General features: G+C 35.0%; 1 pseudogene; it reads left to right on the top strand.

Moving 5' to 3' along the window:
- The first annotated feature begins 6539 nt into the window (after positions 1-6539).
- Positions 6540-7336, top strand: LOC102892423 (annotated as a pseudogene).
- Positions 7337-19848: the final 12512 nt, after the last annotated feature.

The raw sequence follows: 19848 nt of genomic DNA, 5'->3' as shown, positions 1-19848 counted from the left end.
GAGAATCAGAGAGCAAGAGAACCCAGATGATGCGGTTCATAGAGATTAACCCCTAGGCACAGAGAAAGACAGAAAGATAAGAACTAAAGGCCCGAAAGAAGACTATCTAGCACAGAGCTGCATGTGAAAACTGTAGATAACACCTAGAACCATTTCTATAGATTCTCTGATAGCCACATAAAATAGCAAGTCTTTCCAAATTAGTAGAAGCTTAAATCTTTAGTGGAATGCCATGATGAAATAGAAGGAAATGATATATGTTAACAATAAAATTTCATAAAATTTGTGGCATACAGTTTGACATATATGATCTTTTAATGCAAGGTATAAACCAAATCTTTTTTATTTGACTGACAAATATCATGCCTTGCAGTGTCTTGTACATAGTATATGCTCTACATTAGTTAAATGAATAAATTTGTTAAAAATAATATTTTTTATAACTTTAAAGAACTTGATTTTTAAGTATCAGGAAATGTGATTTATTAAGACTTTTTTTAAAAAGTAACAAAATTAAGTTAATGCTGCTATGAGACATTTATGATTCTCTTATCTATGTCCTCCACTCACAGCAAAAACTAGAAGCTTTACACACAAACCAACTTTTACTAAAACCCATTCAGTCAGCATTTATTTAGAATGTGTCTGAATTTGAAACCACTTAGTCATCATTTAGTTTAATAAGAGCAAAATGAATAACACATCAGTTATGCCCTTTACTTGTATCTGAGAAAGTTCAATTAGCCTCTTCCAAAATCATTGTGAAATCAATATAGTAGACAGCCATGGTCCTGACTGAAATAATGTCATAGTGAGTAATACCAACTAGATCGTCTGTATTTCACAACACAGGTGAAGACTTTGACTCTAAATTGGGAAGAAATCTTTTATGGATAAATGTTACCTTTCACAAACTCATGCGCACCCTCTGTGGAAATTTATTAGCGTAAGTCTAAATAGACCGTTTTCCAAGTCCCGGATTGGGCATATTTTTATTCCAGAAGGCTTTAGATCTCATCTCCTGCTTCTTTTTAGTTTAAGACATAGCAATTGCATATTAATTATATTGCAACAATAAACAATTTTCAAGTTTTGGTCATTCTGAATTAGTTACCAAGCTGTCTCAATCTCCTTTATTTTCTCTTTTATTTACTACGGCCCTATCTAACTCATACTTGAAATTTATTTTTAACAAGGGTCATGAGAACAATGGACATATTTTTCCTGTAGCTCAATGTGAAAGCACTTTTCCCTTACTCATTTTGCAGGGGCATATCAAATTACATGGAATTGGCAAAAATCAACATGATTTTGTGAAGAGCAAATCCTGCCAAACTAATTTCTTTCTTTTTTAACCAACTGCAGACCCTGGCAGATGGTATAGCAATGATCACCTCTACAAAACATCATCTGTGTCTACTTACTGGTATATATATCATGTGTTTTTAAACAAACTGTGGTACGCAAGTCTGAGGTGGAATCGTGAAAGGAATGCTTCCTCTCCCCTCATTGCACTCTTAAATGCTTATCTCAGCATAAAAGTGTAAATGGGACTGGAACTGCTTATTGAGTGTGCCAAGTACACACAGATTGTAGATCATCTCTGTCTCCAGAGAAATAGGAAAGTGGAATTCCACCTGGCCTAGAAATCAAGTGACCTGGTTCTTCCAGGATTTCTCCAAATTGAAAAGAACATAATATCCCTGTATTTCTGCACTAAAAGACACCATCTTGACAAATATTATTAAAAAAAAAAAAAAACTGGCTGCTAAGAAGTGATGAAGAAATTAAAATTCACCAAAAAAAATTCCTGTATATTTTAAAATAACAATAATAATAATCTTTTAGGAACAGCTGATGTTTCCTGAACTTGTAAGAAGCACCATCCACATGGATTAGCTGCAATTGTCAATCCAAATTTTATATTAAGGTGCTCTGTCCAATATGAGAACTTCTTATTTAGTTCCTTTTCTTTTGTCCATTTAGTTAACACACAATTTTGAGTATTTATTACATGCCAGACACTGGGGATACGAAGATAAATAAGATGTTTCCTTTTGACACACAGGGACCGTATGTTCAGCCAGGAAATACAGACATATTGATTATTCTAAAATGGTGCAGTGCATGATATGTGATATGTAAGAGAGAAACAAAGTTCAATTTTAATGGAAAGTTAAGAAAGTATTCACAGAAAGGTGATTTTTGACCCAAGCCTTGAATAAAAAGTAGATGTTCAATGTAGAGGGGAAGTATAGAGAATTTCAGGTGGAAGAACAACAGAAGCAACATATCAAAGTACAGAAGAGCATGATGTGTGTTGGGGAGTCATGAATAGCTTAGCATGACTAAAGAACATTGTTTCTGAGGGATGGACAATGGTGAGAAATAAAAGTTCAATTCATATTGTGAAGAAACCTAAATATCACATTAAAGAACTGGCCTTTATCCTATAGGCAATAGGATTCAACTGAAGCTTAAAAAAATCAAAAGAATGATATCAGATTTCTCTTTTAAAAAGAAATTTCTATCTAGTGGCACTGTAGTGGGGGCGTTTGAAAAAAGTGAGACTGCAGGCAGAGAAACCACACAGGAATCCCTCCTGTTAAGTTTTATAGCTTCAACTTGTGCTAATTTTGTTTGTTGCAAGTTTAAGACTGACTTTCTTGAGTTTTGTTGATAATAGGAGGTTATAAACCCTATCACCAATCCAACAACTTGTTCATGTGGCCCTCTACTGGCAGAAAGGAAAAAAATTACTGTTTAGGACATTATTTCACATTTTACTTGCAAACGGTATTTCAATTTCCCTGAAATAATGTTCATTATGTTTGGTGATGTAAAAGGACTTGCCAGTATTGTTTTATAAATGTATATGTACCCACCACTTAGGTTTTCAATCATTCTTTCCACAATATTAAACACAACTACATACGCAATTTTCTCCTTTCTTGAAATTCAAATCAGTGATAAATTCTGTTGCAACTGTCTGTATGCCAGTCACTGTGCAAGAGCAAAGGATACTGAAAAGAATCTTAAGAAGATCATAAGAATAAAAATAAAATAAAAATAGCATTTGTGTGGTGGTCTTAATGCATAAATAATATTAACATGTGTTATACAAAATACTCTGATAAATACAGCTAATCCATATCTGTGTCTTGAATACTTATTACACATTTTAATATATTCAATAATAATCATATTAACAAAAACTATAACATATTTATATAAGTTTACTTGTAAGAATATTCATCAATGTGGGAAAATCAGATATGACAGAGAAATACAAAAAAAAAGATAAAAGAAAGGAAAACAAAAGGAAAACATGAAAAAAATTTCATCCACAATCCCTAGATGTTTCTAAATTACACACAAACACAATATCACATACATGCATACGATTATATCATAGACAATGTACATTACTTTTTTCTCTCTTAACAATATGCTATATTGCTAGGACCATATTTACATTCAATAAAAAGTTTTTAGAATATAATTAGAATTAGATGGAAACCAATTAAAAAATTTTTTTACACCTTTATTCAGATATTGTTGACAGATAACATAGGTAAGTTTAAGGTATGCCACGTGATGATTTGATACACATATATATTGCAAAATAATTACCACAATAAGGTTAGGTAACACCTCTATCCTCTCACATAATTATCATTTATTGAGGGTAGTGATAACATTTCAGATTTCCTCTCTTAACAAATGTCAAGTATATAATACAGTATTGTTGGTTAGAGGTTATATTCCCAGAACTTACTCATCTTATAGCTGAAAGTTTGTGCCCCTTGACCAATACCTCTCCATTTTCCCCACCCCCAGTCCCTGGCAACCACCATTCTACTCTCTACTTCCAAGAGACTTTTAGACTCCACATATAAGTGAGAACATATGGCATTTGTCTTTCTCCAACTTATTTCACTTAGCACAATGCCCCCAAGTTCATCCATGTTTCACAAAAAGCAAGATTTCTGTCTCTTTTAATGGCTTAATAATATACATATATATACATATACATATACATATACATATACATATACATATACATATACATATACATACATATATAAATGAGACAATATATTATGTATTACTTTAATATATAATAATGTATTATAATATATCCATATATAAATAATGTTTTCTTTATCCATTCATCTGTTGTCAATGGACACTTAGGCTTCCATGTCTCGACTATTGTAAATAATGCAGCAATGAACAGGGGAGTACAGATATCTCTTCAAGACATTGATTTCATTTCCTTTGGATATATACCCAGAAGTGGGATCATATGGTAGTTTTAATTTTAATTTTTTGAGGAACCTCCATATGGTTTTCCATAGTGGCTGTGCCAATTTATATTCCCATCAACACTGAATAAGGGTTCCCTTTTCTCCCATTGTGTAGGTTGCCTTTTCATTTTGCTGATAGTTTCTTTGGCTGTGTAGGTGCTTTTTAATTTGATATAGTCCCACTTATTTATTTTTTGCTTTTGTTGCTTGTACTTTTAGTGTCCAAAAATAATTGTCAAGACCAATATCAAGGAGCTTTCCCCCTATGTTTTCTTCTTGTAGTGTTACAGTTTCAGGTCCTACATTTAAGTCCTTAATCCATTTCAAGTTAATTTTCATTGAGTGGTATAAAATAAAGACCCAGTATCATTCTTTTTATGTGAATATCCAGTTTTCCCAACACCATTTATTAAAGAGACTATTCTTTCCCCCTTTGAGTATTCTTGGCTCATTTGTCAATTATTAGTTGACTGTATATTTATTTCTGGGCTCTCCATTCTATTCCATTGGTCTATGTGTCTGTTTTTATGCCAGGACCATACTGTTTTGATTACCATAGCTTTGTAAAAAGTTTGAAATTAGGTGTTGTAATGCCTCCAGCTTTGCTCTTTTTTCTTAGAATTGCTTAGGCTATTTGGGGCCTTTTGTGGTACCACACAAATTTTAGGATTATTGTTTTCTATTTCTATGATTCATGCCAATAGAATTTTTATAGGGATTGCATTGAATCTGTAGGTCACTTTGGATGGTATGGACATTTTAACAATATTAATTTTTCTACTCTGTGAGCACAGGATGTCTTCTCTTTTATTTCTGTCTTCTTCAATTTCTTTCATTAATGTCTTAGAGTTTTCAGTGTACAGATCTTTCACCACCTTGGTTAAATTTATTCCTAAGTATTTTATTGTTTTCGATGTTATTGTAATGGGATTGTTTTCTTAATATCTGTTTCAGATTGCTGTTGTTAGTGTACAAAAATGTAACTGATTTTTATATGTTGATTTCATATCCTACAATTTTACTGAATTCACTTATTAGTTCTAAGAGTTTTTTGGTAGAGTCTGTAGGGTTTTCTATATATTAAATCATGTCCTCTGCAAACAGAGAAAGTTTTACCTCTTCATTTCTGATTTGGTTAAGACTTCCAGTACTATGTTCAAAAATAATGATGAGAGCACCACCCCCCCACCCTTGTCTTGTTTCTGATCTTAGAAATACCACTGACTATGGTGTTAGCTGTGGACTTGTCACATATGGCCTTTATTATGTTAAGGTATGTTTCTCCTATACCCAATCTGTGGAGAGTTTTTTTTTGTTTTTGTTTCATTTTGTTTTGTTCAACATCCATGAAAGGATGTTGAATTATATGAAATGCTTTTTCCAAATCTATTGAGATGATCACATGATTTTTCATCTTTCATTCTGTTAATGTAGTGAGTCACATTTATTGATTTAAATATGTTAAACCTTCCTGGCATCCCGGGGGTAAATCCCACTTGATCATGGTATATAATTCTTTTAATGTTGTTTTTTATTTATTTATTGTGGTAAAATATAAATAATATATAATTTACCATTTTAACCATTTTTAGATTTCTGGTTTAGTGGTGTTAAGTACATTCACATTGTTGTACAACCATCACCATTATCCATCTCTAGAATTTTTTCAGCATCTCAAACTGAAACTGTATCAAGTACACAATAACTCACTATTTCTTCCTTCCCCCAGCCACCAGTAACCACATTCTACTTTCTGTCTCTATGAAGTTTGACTATATAAATGGAATCACACGATATTTGTCCTTTTGTCGATGGCTCATTTTATTTTGCATAATGTCTCAAAGTTCACCCATGCTGTAGCATGTATTACAATTATATACTAAGAGTAGGAAAGCCCAGCTCCCTTCTTTCAATCTGGGACAAACTCTGAAGCATAACTAACATCTCAGAGTTCCTCTGTGTGATCAGGCTGAAGCTATCCTCACAGGTACTTTGCCTGAAGCCACACCTTTGCTTGGGTTCTTCCCTTTCATTATCCTGCTCCTCATACTCCACATTATTTTCTCCAGGGAGCACTTTCTCAATAAACCACTTGCACTAGAATCCTCATCTCATGATCTGTTTCCAGGGAATTCAATCTAAGACATCTTAAGACATCAAGAAACAACTTGTAACCAGAATGTTTATTTTTAAAAAGTCCTTCAACATTTTGGTTCTCTGAGTGGCACCATGACAGTCAGCAAGAACAAGCACACTTTATGAAAGGTGGCAAAAAAGGGAGCCAAGAAGAAAGTGGTTGACCCATTTTCTAAGAAAGATTGGCATGATGTGAAGGCACTAGCTATGTACAATATAAGAAATATTGGGAAAACACTAGTCACGAGAACTCAAGGAACTCCAATTGCATCCGATGGTCTCAAGGGTAGTGTTTTTAAAGTGAGCCCAGTTTGCTGCAGAACGATAAAGTTGTATTTAGAGAATTCAAGCTAATTACTGAGGATGTTCAAGGCAAAAATTTCCCAAGTAATTTCCATGGCATGGATCTTACCCATGACAAAATGTGCTCCATAGCCCAAAGATGGCAGACCATGACTGACAGTCATGTTCATGTCAAGACTCCCAATAGTTATTTGCTTCATCTATTCTTTGTCAGTTTTACTTAAAAAATGCAAAAATCAGATTTGGAAGACCTCTCTTATGCTCAACATCAACAGATCCACCAAATCTGGAAGAATAATGGAAATCATGACCCAAAAATGCAGACAAATGACTTGAAAGAAGGGGGCAGTAAACTGATTCTAGATAGCATTGGAAAAGATATAGAAAAGCCTTGCCAAACTATTTATTCACTCCATGATGTCTCCGTCAGAAAAGTCAAAATGCTGAAGAAGCCCAAATTTGAACTGGGAAAACTCATGGAGCTTCATGGCGAAGGTAGCAGTTCTGGAAACGGTACTTGGGATGGGATAGGTGCTAAAGTTGAATGAGCTGATGGATATGAGGCCCCAGTCCAAGAATTTGTTTAAAATTCAGAATTTCCATGGTGACGAATGAAACTTATATGTGATATTTTAAAAATAGCAAAAAAAAAAAAAGTCCTTAAAAAATAAGAAAATGCAAACAAATAGGAAAAAGGGCTAAAGACTTGAACAGATACTTTATAAAAAGAGCATATCCAAGTGATCAATAAACATATGAAAAGGTACTCCACTTCATTAACCACCAGGGAAATGTAAATTGAAATCACAGTAGTACACCACTACACACCCACCCAAAAAACTAAAATAAAATTACCAAGTGTTGGTGAGAATGTGGAGCAAACAGAGTTCTCATATTGCTGGTGGGAGTGTAAAATGATACTTGGGAAAACTATTTGGCAGCATGCACTAAAACCCAATGTGCATATTCCATAGTACAGTAACTCCACTTCTAAGTATATATGCAACAGAATCGTATGTTTCTGTATACCAAAGACATGTGCTGGAATGTTCATGGTGGCTCCGTTTGTAATAGCCACAAACTGAGAACTACCCAAATGTCCATCAACAGTATAATGGATACATGAATAGAAAACTATATAGCAAAAAGAATGAATGATTGACACCAAATAATATAGATGATTCCTACAATATAATGTTCAGTCAAAGAAGCCAGACACAAATAAGTGCATATAGTATTATTTCATTGGTATTAAGAACAAAAATAGGTGAGACTACCTCTATTCTTAGAAGTAAGATAGTGGTTAGTTACCATGGAGAGTGGGACAGGGGTAAGCAGTAGCAGGAAGAAGCACAAGGGGGGCTTTTGAAGTACTAATAAGGTTCTCTTTCTTGACCTGCTTACTGGTTACCCTTGTGTGTTCAGTTTGTGAAAATTCACTGAGTTGTACACTTCGATATGGACATATAATTTGAATGTACATATGTATATATTTCTATAAAAGTGTTTTGTAAAACACTACATATAATTTAAAAATAATGTCTGTAAGAATAATTAAATATGCAGCAACAAACATTGATATCATACAGCTCATATCAAGAATGAGGAAGATCACTATGAACCAGTATGGACTAATTTAAGGATAAAGTTTAAGTGTAAAAAGCAAAATGCAAAAGAGTATTTACCTTCATGTAAAAAAAAAGGGAAAATAAAATACATCTGTATTGCTTATTTGTGGAACAAGAATGAGGAGGAAGAGGAGAAGGGACAGAAAAGGGTTTTATCCAAAACCATTAATTCATACTGCTACTCTTTTCCAGTTTTATTGAGGCATAATTGACAAATAAATTATATCTAAATTGTACAACACATTTGATATATGTATACATTGTGAAATTATTACCACAATTAAGTCAATTAACACACACATTACCTCACACAATTATCTTTTTTTGTATGTGTGGTGATAATGCTTAAGATCCACTCACTTAGCAAATTTTAATACATAATATGCACAATATAGTATTATTAATTATAGTCACCATGATATACATTACATTCCCAGAACTTATGCAAGTAAAGTGAAACTGTTCTTGTAACCCTCTACATTGCATCTAGTCTCAGACTTTTTGCTCCAATTATGTGCTGGAACTGAACTCCCAGACTCCCACAAAGGAGATTTCATCTGTGCATGATTGTCAAAATGGATGTTCTTGTCGTGGGATGATGGTAGAAAACTCCTATTCTGCCATCCAGCTCCAGATACTTTTTATTCCAATTCTACATCATAGGGGTCATTCTAGCCTCCCTCCTTTCCTTATTTGTAATTCCTTCTTCTGATGCTGCAAATACTAATAAAAAATAAGACCTTATTGAGTACCTAGTCTCTATCAGGACTGTGCTAAGAGCTTTACATTACTATCTCATTTAATCTTTGTGAAAACTCTACAATAGGTAATAATTTTACTTTCATTAAATAAAAGAGTGAGATAACAAGAGGTTAAATAATAATTGCTAATTATTTATTAGATGTTAGGGCCAAGATTTGGATTCAAGGAATCTGACTCCAGAATTCATGTTCTTGAATACTATGCATATCCTACTAATAAAACCCGAGGAAGCTATAACAATACAAACCAATCTCACCCATATAGATAGAAGTAATGGTCTAACTAAAGAGATTTAAAATACAAATACATGTAAAATCTCAAATACTGAAACTAGAAGAAAATATAAGTGAATTTTTATTCAACCTCAGGATGAGAGAAAACTCCATGATCTTACAAGTGTCCAATTCCCAGCTGCATCATCACTTTAGGATATACTTGCCCCTTTTTAGCCATGTTAAAAAGGAAAATGTAGCTGCATATATTTTTTTCTCACGGGTCATTCTTGATTTGCCTGACTTCCTCCCTGTTTGAACTCTCTTTGCATTGCCATCTCTGTCAGATGGATCAGCTTTGAATTAGAGCTTCCTCTTCTCATTGTCCTGTCTGAATTTGGCATCCTGACCCTAGACTATTGGTCTTGGCACTATTGACCCAGGAACTCCATAGGAAACTGCCCTGGTAATTATCCTCTTGGCTCCGTTTACCACAGCTTCATGCCCATTTCCAGCCCAAGAACTCAGGGCTCTATCATGCCTCTTAGGCTCCCATATGTTCAAGACAGGAGTTTGTGGTCAAAAAATAATGGAAAATACACATGCAAACAAAGAAGAAAAGATGGATAGATGTGACATAAACAGTGAAGTATAAAACTTTCATTTAAAAAGAAAAACTTTCATTCTTCAATTTTATGATTCTATATATACATATGCCATGCACATATACAATAAGTGATTTTTAAATTGCTAACATTCCTTAGTACTTAGTTTTTGCTCAATATTATTCATTTTTCTACAAATGTATATTCTGAAGATTTTCAAACCTACAGGAAACTTTAAAAACTAGTACAATAAACACCCATATACCCTTTGCCTATATTCAGCAATCAAGAACTGAATTTTCCCACCAGATTTAAATATTTATTATCTCCATCCAAAAAAATTCATGTACATTTTGAATCTTGTCACATGCAATATGTTTCAGGGGGTCTCATGACAACCAACATTTGGCATGCACTATAAGGACTTATAAGACTCAATATCAGGTTATACTCATGGCTAAGGTTTATTACATTACAGAGAAGAGATGTCTTAGTTGTAGTAACTATCAGAGACAGCATCGTGTATATTATATAGCACTGAGTAACGATAACAGAGTATAAAGCTCTAGAAGTGAAAGTTAACTTGAGGAGTTTCTGTTGATGACTTAAAAAAATTGATGAGGAAGATGAGACTATTTCAGCTTACCTAATGTATGGGCTTGAGATTTAGGTGAAGGAAACCATTATGATATTGGAGGTCTACTAAATTGGTTTATTGCTGCAGGTAGTGATTCAGATAAGAGAGACCCGTGTATCACATATGTCTACATCATCAATACAAGTACTATTGCTTGGGCACTTGCACAAGCCACTAAAACAGTGCTCATAACTATTAGAATGGTGCTTCTCAAACTTTAGGGTGCACTAGAAGCATGTGGAGGTCTTATAAAACACAGATTGCTGGCCCTCCTCCCGGAATCTCTGATTCAGTAGGTCTAGGGTGGGGCCAAATAATTTACATTCTAAACAAGTTCCCAGGTGATGCTCATGCTGCAGGTCCACATACTACACTTTGAGTATCATTCATGTACCCACAACAGTATATATTTTCAGTATCCTTACAGCAATTCTCAGCAACCAGCTAAGTCATAAATAGCAGAACTTAGACTTACTTTATCACTCACCTTCTACCTTTATTTTGGTCTTATCTACTTATCTGAGGCTGCGGTCTTTTATACATAGAATAGTAATATATGTTTTTTGCTACAATGGCACTTCTCTTCAGAAAATATTCAGTAATAGAATTTCATGCCAGAAAGTTGCTAATAATTACATCCAAGTGTTTCTGTTAACACTCACAATTGCAATTGATACCATTTGTCCATTTTTAATTGACACTGCTATAAATTAATCATCATGATATACTGGTCAGAGATCATACCACAATTTATTGTTGTCTGAATAATGTTCTTGTCATTTGTTCTCTTTGTTCCTCTTTGAAGCTTCTTAGTAACTGAGAGAAGTGGAAAAATAATGGGTATCCACATTGTGTGTGGTCACTTTTTGGCCTGGCACTTTATGCCTGACAGACACTATGTTGAGTGAGCTATTATCAGCAATCTGTTCATTCTACCCTTCAGTAGGCACAGCAAATAGGATGTGTTCCAACTAGGCTGTCGGTCTCCTTGAGAGCTAAATTCTACATATGGCATTTGTTGAATCATTTTATTGTCCACAAGACAGATATTTATCAAGAGCATCATTCACCTGGAAAATCCAGGAGCTTCATACCTATAGACAGTGATTAAATATGTAAACAGCCTGTTTTTCCTAGTCCCAGATTCAACTAATTTCTAAGGAAATTTATTTTGGTTATGATATTCACTGCTATAACACATTGGTCCTTTTTTTTCAGATCAATGTTAGTCTACATCGACTTTTAAAAACCTTCAGATTTCCATTTTAATGGTATCATTTGGGGGAAAAACAATCCCAGAAAGTTCTCATGCCAACTGTTCTACATGGTCTCTTCCACTGAAAAATAGAAGGTGGATCAAAGTTTATGTGCTGCAAAAACCTAAGACATAGAATGCCTTTAATTTTTCTTGTTTTCCCATAACATCCAATTTAACACACACAAGCCAAAGAAAAACAGGGAAAGGAGAACAGGAAAGGTGGGGAGGCTGTGACAACTACAGTTTTGGGAAAATCGGCTCCACCCCTTCTTTTGAAAACAGTTCTCTTCCTGTCCCCCCTCCCCCCCAATACACAAAGAACAGAGAAAGTGACCCAGACTTAGAGTACTCTAACCTCTGACTGGAGAGAGTATCCAAAGATCATTATTCAAAGCAGGTGATACAAATTGAGATAATCAAATCTTTCTCTATCAGGCTCTGGCTTGGAGCTAGACAGAAATAAAGCTAGAGGGTTTTGCATGACTTGTGAAAAGTCTTATCAGAAATAGAAGAAAATGAGTGCAAAATATAGAGAAATAGACCTGTGAGGAAGAAACAGAAAGCAGAGCGGGCGGGGGGAGGGGCGGGGGCACGGAGAGAAAGCGGAAGCAAGAATGAGAACTTCCAATATCCTTTTGAGTTCCTGGGTCCAGAGTGCCTACAGTCAGATCCTTCCCTATACTCACCAGGACCATGATCCACTAAATTCTGCTGTTTGCCTAAATGAATTTGAATAGGATTTCTGCCCCTTGACTAATAGTAAGGCATATTCCATTTTATCCATTTCGGAGTCATGGCAACTGTTTTTCAAATCAATCTCACTTTCACCCCTATGAAGAAAAAAAAATACTGTGGGAAATAAAATCAGATTTAAACATTATTAGTTAAAAGTGTCTGATATTTTGTCTGGAATTTGCTTGAAAATACTCTAGTTTGCTGTTTATGTGTGTGTAAATTAATCTACATCCCAGGGACAATGATATAACATTTTTAACAGCCTGATCAAAGGAGGCTAGTATAATACTTTACATATCACTATCTGAATCTGCACCATAAGAGATTTTTTTTTATAGCGAAATAAGCATTATTCAAAATATATGGTATAGGTACTTCCACTTTGCATAAAATGAATATGAGAATCTAGCAAACTGAAGCATAACAGCCTTTAAGGTAGAAACCAAAGTCTCTAATTCTAATTTGTTTCCTTCTGTGTTAACTTGCTTAACTACAGAATTCTTTCACTTGAGCTGACTGGAAGGTTAGCTCATCTTCTGTTGGAATACAACTGTGTTGGCATCCAAATGAATGTTCCATGCAAAGCAGCTTGTTAGAGTGCCCAAAACAGGAAGTGTGGACTTCAGGAAGTTTAGCATATGTGCTGCCGAAGCGAGCACAGACTTCACAAAGTTTAGAGGAATTGTTTGTATGAATATTCTATTTGGCCTAGTTGCTAATATGTTTTTATCTGTGGAAAAACTAGATCTGAGACTAGGTTTCATTATAATAAGTCCCAGTAACAAAGTCGTAGAAGACGAAAGAACCTCTAATCTCTGAAAGCTACTGCTATTTTTACTAGAAGAAGTTGACAATTACTGAACGAAAAATTGGCTTAGGTCAGATCTTAACAGTGAGAGAAGCTGCTCCATGCCTTACCAGGGCTGCCATACAAAATACTACAAACTGGTGGCTTAAGCAACAGAAATTAATTTTCTCACAGTTCTGGATGCTAGAAGTTGTAGATCAAGGTGCAAGCAGATTCCATTTCTGGTGAAGCTTCTTTCTGGCTTGGAGACATCACCTCACTTGGCCTCTTCTCTGTGTACACAGAGAGGGAGAGAAAGGGAGAGCGGGAAGGAGGGAGAGGGAGAGAGAATCATTTCTGGCATCTCTTCCTCTTCATATAAGCACATCAGTTCTGTTGGATGAGTGCCCCGCCCTTATGACCTCAGTTAACCTTAATTACTTCCTAAAGGACTTACCTCCAAATACAGCCACCTTGGGGGGTAGAGCTTCAACATATGAATTTGGAGGAGACAATTCTGTCTATAACAACCTTCTCACTACAGTCAAGAGATCTTTCAGAAACATAAAACTGATCAAGTCACTTCTCTGTTTAAAGTCCTTCACAGTTCTGCATTACAAAATTAGGGTTCTTTGGGTGAACAAACGATTGACGCTGATCATCTTAAGGGGGTTTCAGGAGTTAGAGGCTTGAAGGGAAAGATGAAAAACCAGCTTGGAATTAGGCAGTTCCTGTGGGTTTTGGTAGTAGGGATCCCTATTTGGTCTTGATTGGGTACTTATGCTCCAATGATTAGACTCAATCTTTTCCTCTCCTTATGTTGCACTGCAAAATACAAAGTCCCTGGTTACACAACATTGTGAATGTACTTGATGCCACTGGACTGTGCACTTAAAAATGGTTAAAATGGCAAATTTTGTTATATATTTATATATATTTTACCACACAAACAAAAAATTAACAATCATCTCGATGTAGCCAAATACTGGAAATATTCAGGAAAGCAATTTTAGAGCAATGAAACATCAATATAGCTTTTAATCTTTCTAGGAATCAAATGGCACATGATAAAATATGGAATTAAATAAATGTGATCAAGTTAAATAAAGCTGATAGGGTTGTATTTGACTTCAGAGGTAAGAAAGAGACAGACAGAGGCAGAGAAATGCAGACTGTGGCCAGACCTGGGCATTTCTTCTTTCCTTCAACGAGGAAAATGCTTTTTTCAGGCATTGTTAGTGTCAGTACTAGGCTCTGAAAGGACATTTAGAAAGCATCACTTCTAGCACAAAGCAATATTTTCATCAAACTAAGTAAATTAATCCAATGGCTTATATTAATAATACTGGAAAAATATTCCTTGATATATCTCTCAGATTTGCCTCAAAAAGACCTGGAAACTGGAGGAAAAGGGGAAGTGTATAGATAAGGCAGATTGGCCATGAATTGATCATTGTTAAGAATGAGTTTGGGTTCATTATTCCTTCTACTTTTATGTATGTTTGAATTCTCCACAATAAAAAGATGATTAAGTCCCTTCCAAAAAAAAAAAAGTTCCAAGACAGAGTGTAGTTGGTCTAGTTCAGCTCACATGCTCACCCTTCTTTTTTTCTGGCTTTATTGAAATATAATAGACAGAAACCATCAACAAAACAAAAAGACAACTGACTGGGAGAACATATTCACTAATGATACATCTGACAAGGGGTTCAAATCCAAAATATATAAAGAACTTATACAACTCAACAACAAAAGAAACAAACAATCCAATTAAAAAATGGGCAGAAGACCTGAACAGATACTTCTCCAAAGAGGAAATACAGGTGGCTAATAGACATATGAAAAGATGCTCAAGGTCACTAATCATCAGAGAAATGCAAATTAAAACCACAATGAGATATCACCTCACACTTGTCAGAATGGCTATCATCAGTAAATCAAAGAACAACAAGTGTTGCCCAGGTTGCAGAGAAAAGGGAATCCTTATACACTGTTGGTGGGATTGCAGATTGCTACAGCCACTATGGAAAACAGCATGGAGGGTTCTCAAAAAATTAAAAAGAGATACACCTTTTGACCCAGCAATTGCACTTCTGGGTATTTATCCAAAGAAAACCAAAACCATAATTTGCAAAGATCTATGCACTTCAATATTCATGGCAGCACAATTTACAATAGCCAAGATATGGAAGCAACATAAGTGCCCATCAACAGATGATTGGAAAAGAAATTATGGTTCATATATACAATGGAATATTACTCAGCGATTAAAAAAAAATGAAATCCTACCATTTGCAATGACATGGATGGACCTAGAGGTTATTATGCTAAGTGAAATAAGTCAGATGAAGAAAGATAAATACCATATGATTTCACTTATATGCAGAATCTAAGGAACAAAAAGAACAAACTAATCAAAACCAGACTCACAAATATAGTGGACAATTTGGTGACAGACAGAGGAGAGGGGGTTGGGGGACTGGGAAAATGGGGTGAAGTGTTAAAGAAGTATAAATTAGTAGTTGATAGTTGGTCACAGGGATGGGGGGTGGGGAGCATGGTAGAGGGAATGCAGTTAGCATTAATATGATGGCTAGGTGAAGGGCCACGGGCGGGAGGGAGCAACTGGGGGGAACATTTTATGAACTATATAGATGTCTAAGCAATGTACTGTATACTTGAAACTAATTTAAATACATACATTTAAAAAGAAACAGAGCCCAATAAAAAAAAAAGAGAAATATAATAGACAATTAGTTACTCAGATTTACATTGCACAATCCAATGTTTTTTTTTTTATTATAGTTGGCACACAATAATATATTAGTTTCAGTTGTACAGCATAGTGATTAGAGATCTATATAACTCATGCTCATTCTTTGACTACATCAGGGAGGTGAGAGAAAAGTCCTAGGGGAATGAGGGGAGGGGCAGGAAGCCTACAGGGCTCCTTTGGTTTCTGTACAAGGAGAACACCTGGGTTTTACCAGGAGAACACCAGTGAGACATAGTGGGGAAGAGATAATTCCCCCAATGGACACTGTGATATAATTAAGAAAAGGGACAGTGACTGAGTGGCCAAATAATGACAAATGCCCACTTCTCTGCATTAACATCGAGTGCTTTATCAAGTTTTCTTCCTTATTTCCTGTCATCTCTGCTGTATCCTACACTCCGGGCCAGCCCACCTTGTGCTGTCATGCACCCTGCTCTCTTTTGCTTCTGGACTTTTCACATGTTGTTCTACCTGCCTGATAGGTCCCTCTGCCCCTTGTTCCAGATGAAAGTCTACTTGATCTATAGATGTCATCTCCTTTGACTTTCCAAGCAGGAGGTAGTACATCTTGAATGGTTCTTGACTCATCATCTCACATTAAAAAAGCACTGGTTCTGCCTCAGGATCAGCTGAGAGCTGGTTAAAACACATTGCTGGTCCCTACCCTTAGAGTTTTTGATTCAGTAGGTCTGGGGTGAGGTCCTAAGAATTTGCATTTTTAGCAAGTTACCAGGTATGCTGATGCTGCTGGCCAGAGGACCACACTTTAGGGACTTCTGCTTTGGATCATTGGTGTTCAAATCTGTTAACATATCAGCCTCGCCTACAGAACTGATAAAAATATGATCTGCTGCAAGCCTGCAGAGTCAGATACTCTGAGAGTGAAATCCAGGAATCTATTAATAGATTCTTTGACTACTATTTCTGAAATAATCCAATATGTTTTTTGAATAAGCATTTGGGTCCATTGTAATCATGTGTGGTCACTGATTAGTCAGCCCCTGCCCCTGTTTTAGGCAAAGTGACAGAAGAGCTCCTCCTAATACAATAGAAACAGCCCCGGAAAAAAGGATGTCTTCTTACTGGATAAAAGATTATGTTTGGGAAGGTTAACAAAACTTTACACAAACATTTAGAAAGTATTCATCCTAATTAGTAATTTTAAAATTATAATTAAGACCAGATCAATTTCTACCTCTTAAAAGAGCAAAACATTAAAATAACTTCATAGATTAGAGAGAGTGCAATGAAATGTGTACTCTCATTCATTGCTGTTGGCATGATACCTTGATACATTCTCTTTGAAAAGTAATCTGGCAAGCTCCATCAAGAGCCAGAAAATGTTTGATTTTGTAATCTTGATTCAGTGACCTTTGATTCAGCAATCTCACTTCTGGGAATCAATCCAAAGAAAATAATCCATAATATATTAAAATTCATGTAAATAAATATACATAATAGTAAAACACTGGAAACAATCTAAAAGTCTAAAAATAGAGTATTGGTTAAGTAAATACATGCATTTAATGGGATATTATAAAGCAATTTAAATGACTGATTATTCATTCATACAAAAATAAAATAGTTGGCTCCAAAGAGGAAATACAGATGGCCAACAGACATATGAAAAGATCCTCGAGGTCACTAATCATCAGAGAAATGCAAATTAAAGCCACAATGAGATATCATCTGATACCTGTCAGAATGGCTATCATCAATTAATCAAAGAACAAGTGTTGGTGAGGATGTGGAAAAAAGGAACTCTCATATACTGTTGGTAGGATTGCAGATTGGTATAGCTGCTATGGAAAACAATCTGGAGGTTTCTCAAAAAATTAAAAATGGATATATCTTTTGACCCATCATTGCACTTTTGGGTATTTATCCAAAGAAAACTAAAGATCTATGCACCCCTATGTTCATGGCAGCACAATTTAAAATAGCTGAGATATGGAAGCAACCTAAATGCCTATCAACAGATGATTGGATAAAGAAATTATGGTTCATATATAGAATGGAATATTACTCAGCCATTAAGAAAATGAAATCCTACCATTTGCAATGACATGGATGGACCTAGAGGTTATTATGCTGAGTGAAAGAAGTCAAACAAAGAGAAATATCATATGATTTCACTTATATGTGGAATCTAAGGAACAAAAAGAACAAACTAATCAAAAACAGACTCAACATATAGAGGACAATCTGGTGATCGCCAGAGGGGAGGGGGTTTGGAGAGCTGGGAGAAAAGGGTGAAGGGTTAAAGAAGTACAAATTAGTAGTTGATAGATGGTCACGGGGATGGGGAGCATGGCATAGGGAATGCAGTCAGCAGTAATGTAATGGCTATGTGTAGAGCTAGAGGAGAGAAAGAGCAATCAGGGAGATTGTTTCATAGACTATATAAATGTCTAATGAATGTACTATATACTTGAAACTAGTAATAAAATAAAATTAAAAAATAAACAAATGAGATAAAATAAAATAAAATAGTTGCCAAGTTCTCCCCAAAGAGTTATATTAATTTGTATTCTTCCCAGCACTGTACCTGTATCTTCAATGAAAATTGACATTCTCATTTTAAAAAAATCTGCCAAAGGTATCTTGCATTGTTTTATTATTTTTATAGTCAAAAAATGCTAAAATTATATTTTTAAAAGATTATGTCAATGAGGGAGGGATGTATACCAGGTTTCATGGTTGAATATCAGTGTTTTTATTTCTTTTAGTTCCTGTAATTGTATGTGGCCTAAATTTTGAATTGGGTTAATTCAAGATAGCTTTTGCCTGTAAATAGAAGTGTTCATTGAAAGCGTGATGGTATCCTGTTTACCTCTTATTTAATTCCATATATCTGGTTCACTTAATCCTGATTGCCCATGAAGGTCAAATTTCTCCTATGTGTATACTGGTATTCATCTAAATAGGGACTCATATCTAAAACATATCATGAGACTTCAAAATGTTCCAATATTTAAGCCCAGTGATTATATTTCTGAAAATAAATGCTAAGGCTATGGGTATAATATTTCAAAATTTTCCAAAATTAGAGAAGATTTGTGAAAATTATATTTACAAGATAGTTTAAGAACATGAGAAAATGCTATGTTAAATAGAAAGTATATTAAGCTTGTTTATTATGATTGTAACTATAAAATAAGCATTTAAAATATTACAAAAACTCTAAAATGCTAACCTATTTATACTTGAAGCATGACAGAATATTTTATTTTTTCTTTTCTACTTATCTGTATTTCCAAATATGATTTAGAGTGAATATGTATTACTTTTAGAAAAATAAAAATATAAAGACTATTTCAGTTGAAATTAATGGAAACACAACTCAAATGAATTTAAGCCAAAAAAAGGAGAGCAGTTGCAGGGAGGGGGAGAAAGACAGAGAGAGTTTATGGAGAGGTTTGGCTATAGGCATAGGTGGAAATCATATCATCAGGTCTCTCTCTTTCACTCTCCTCCAGTATCTCAGCTCAGCCTCCTCTGTGTAGTGACCTCATTTTCTTCCATCTTCCAGGCTGCCAGAGAAGTAGGTTGCCAACAGCTCTAGGCTTACATCATCTGCTTTAGGAATCCCAGTGGAAAGAGACCTCTCTCCCCCAATGTCTACCTATCACTTGCAGAAAAGAACTCTCATAGGTCCTGCTTGGGCCACACGCCCACTCCTATACTAACCACATTGTC

The sequence above is a fragment of the Pteropus alecto genome, unplaced genomic scaffold (assembly GCF_000325575.1).
Source record: "Pteropus alecto unplaced genomic scaffold, ASM32557v1 scaffold131, whole genome shotgun sequence".
In the NCBI taxonomy this organism is placed as follows: Eukaryota; Metazoa; Chordata; class Mammalia; order Chiroptera; family Pteropodidae; genus Pteropus; species Pteropus alecto.
The sequence above is the reverse complement of the archived record's forward strand: the minus strand, read 5'-3'. Positions and strand labels throughout refer to the sequence as shown.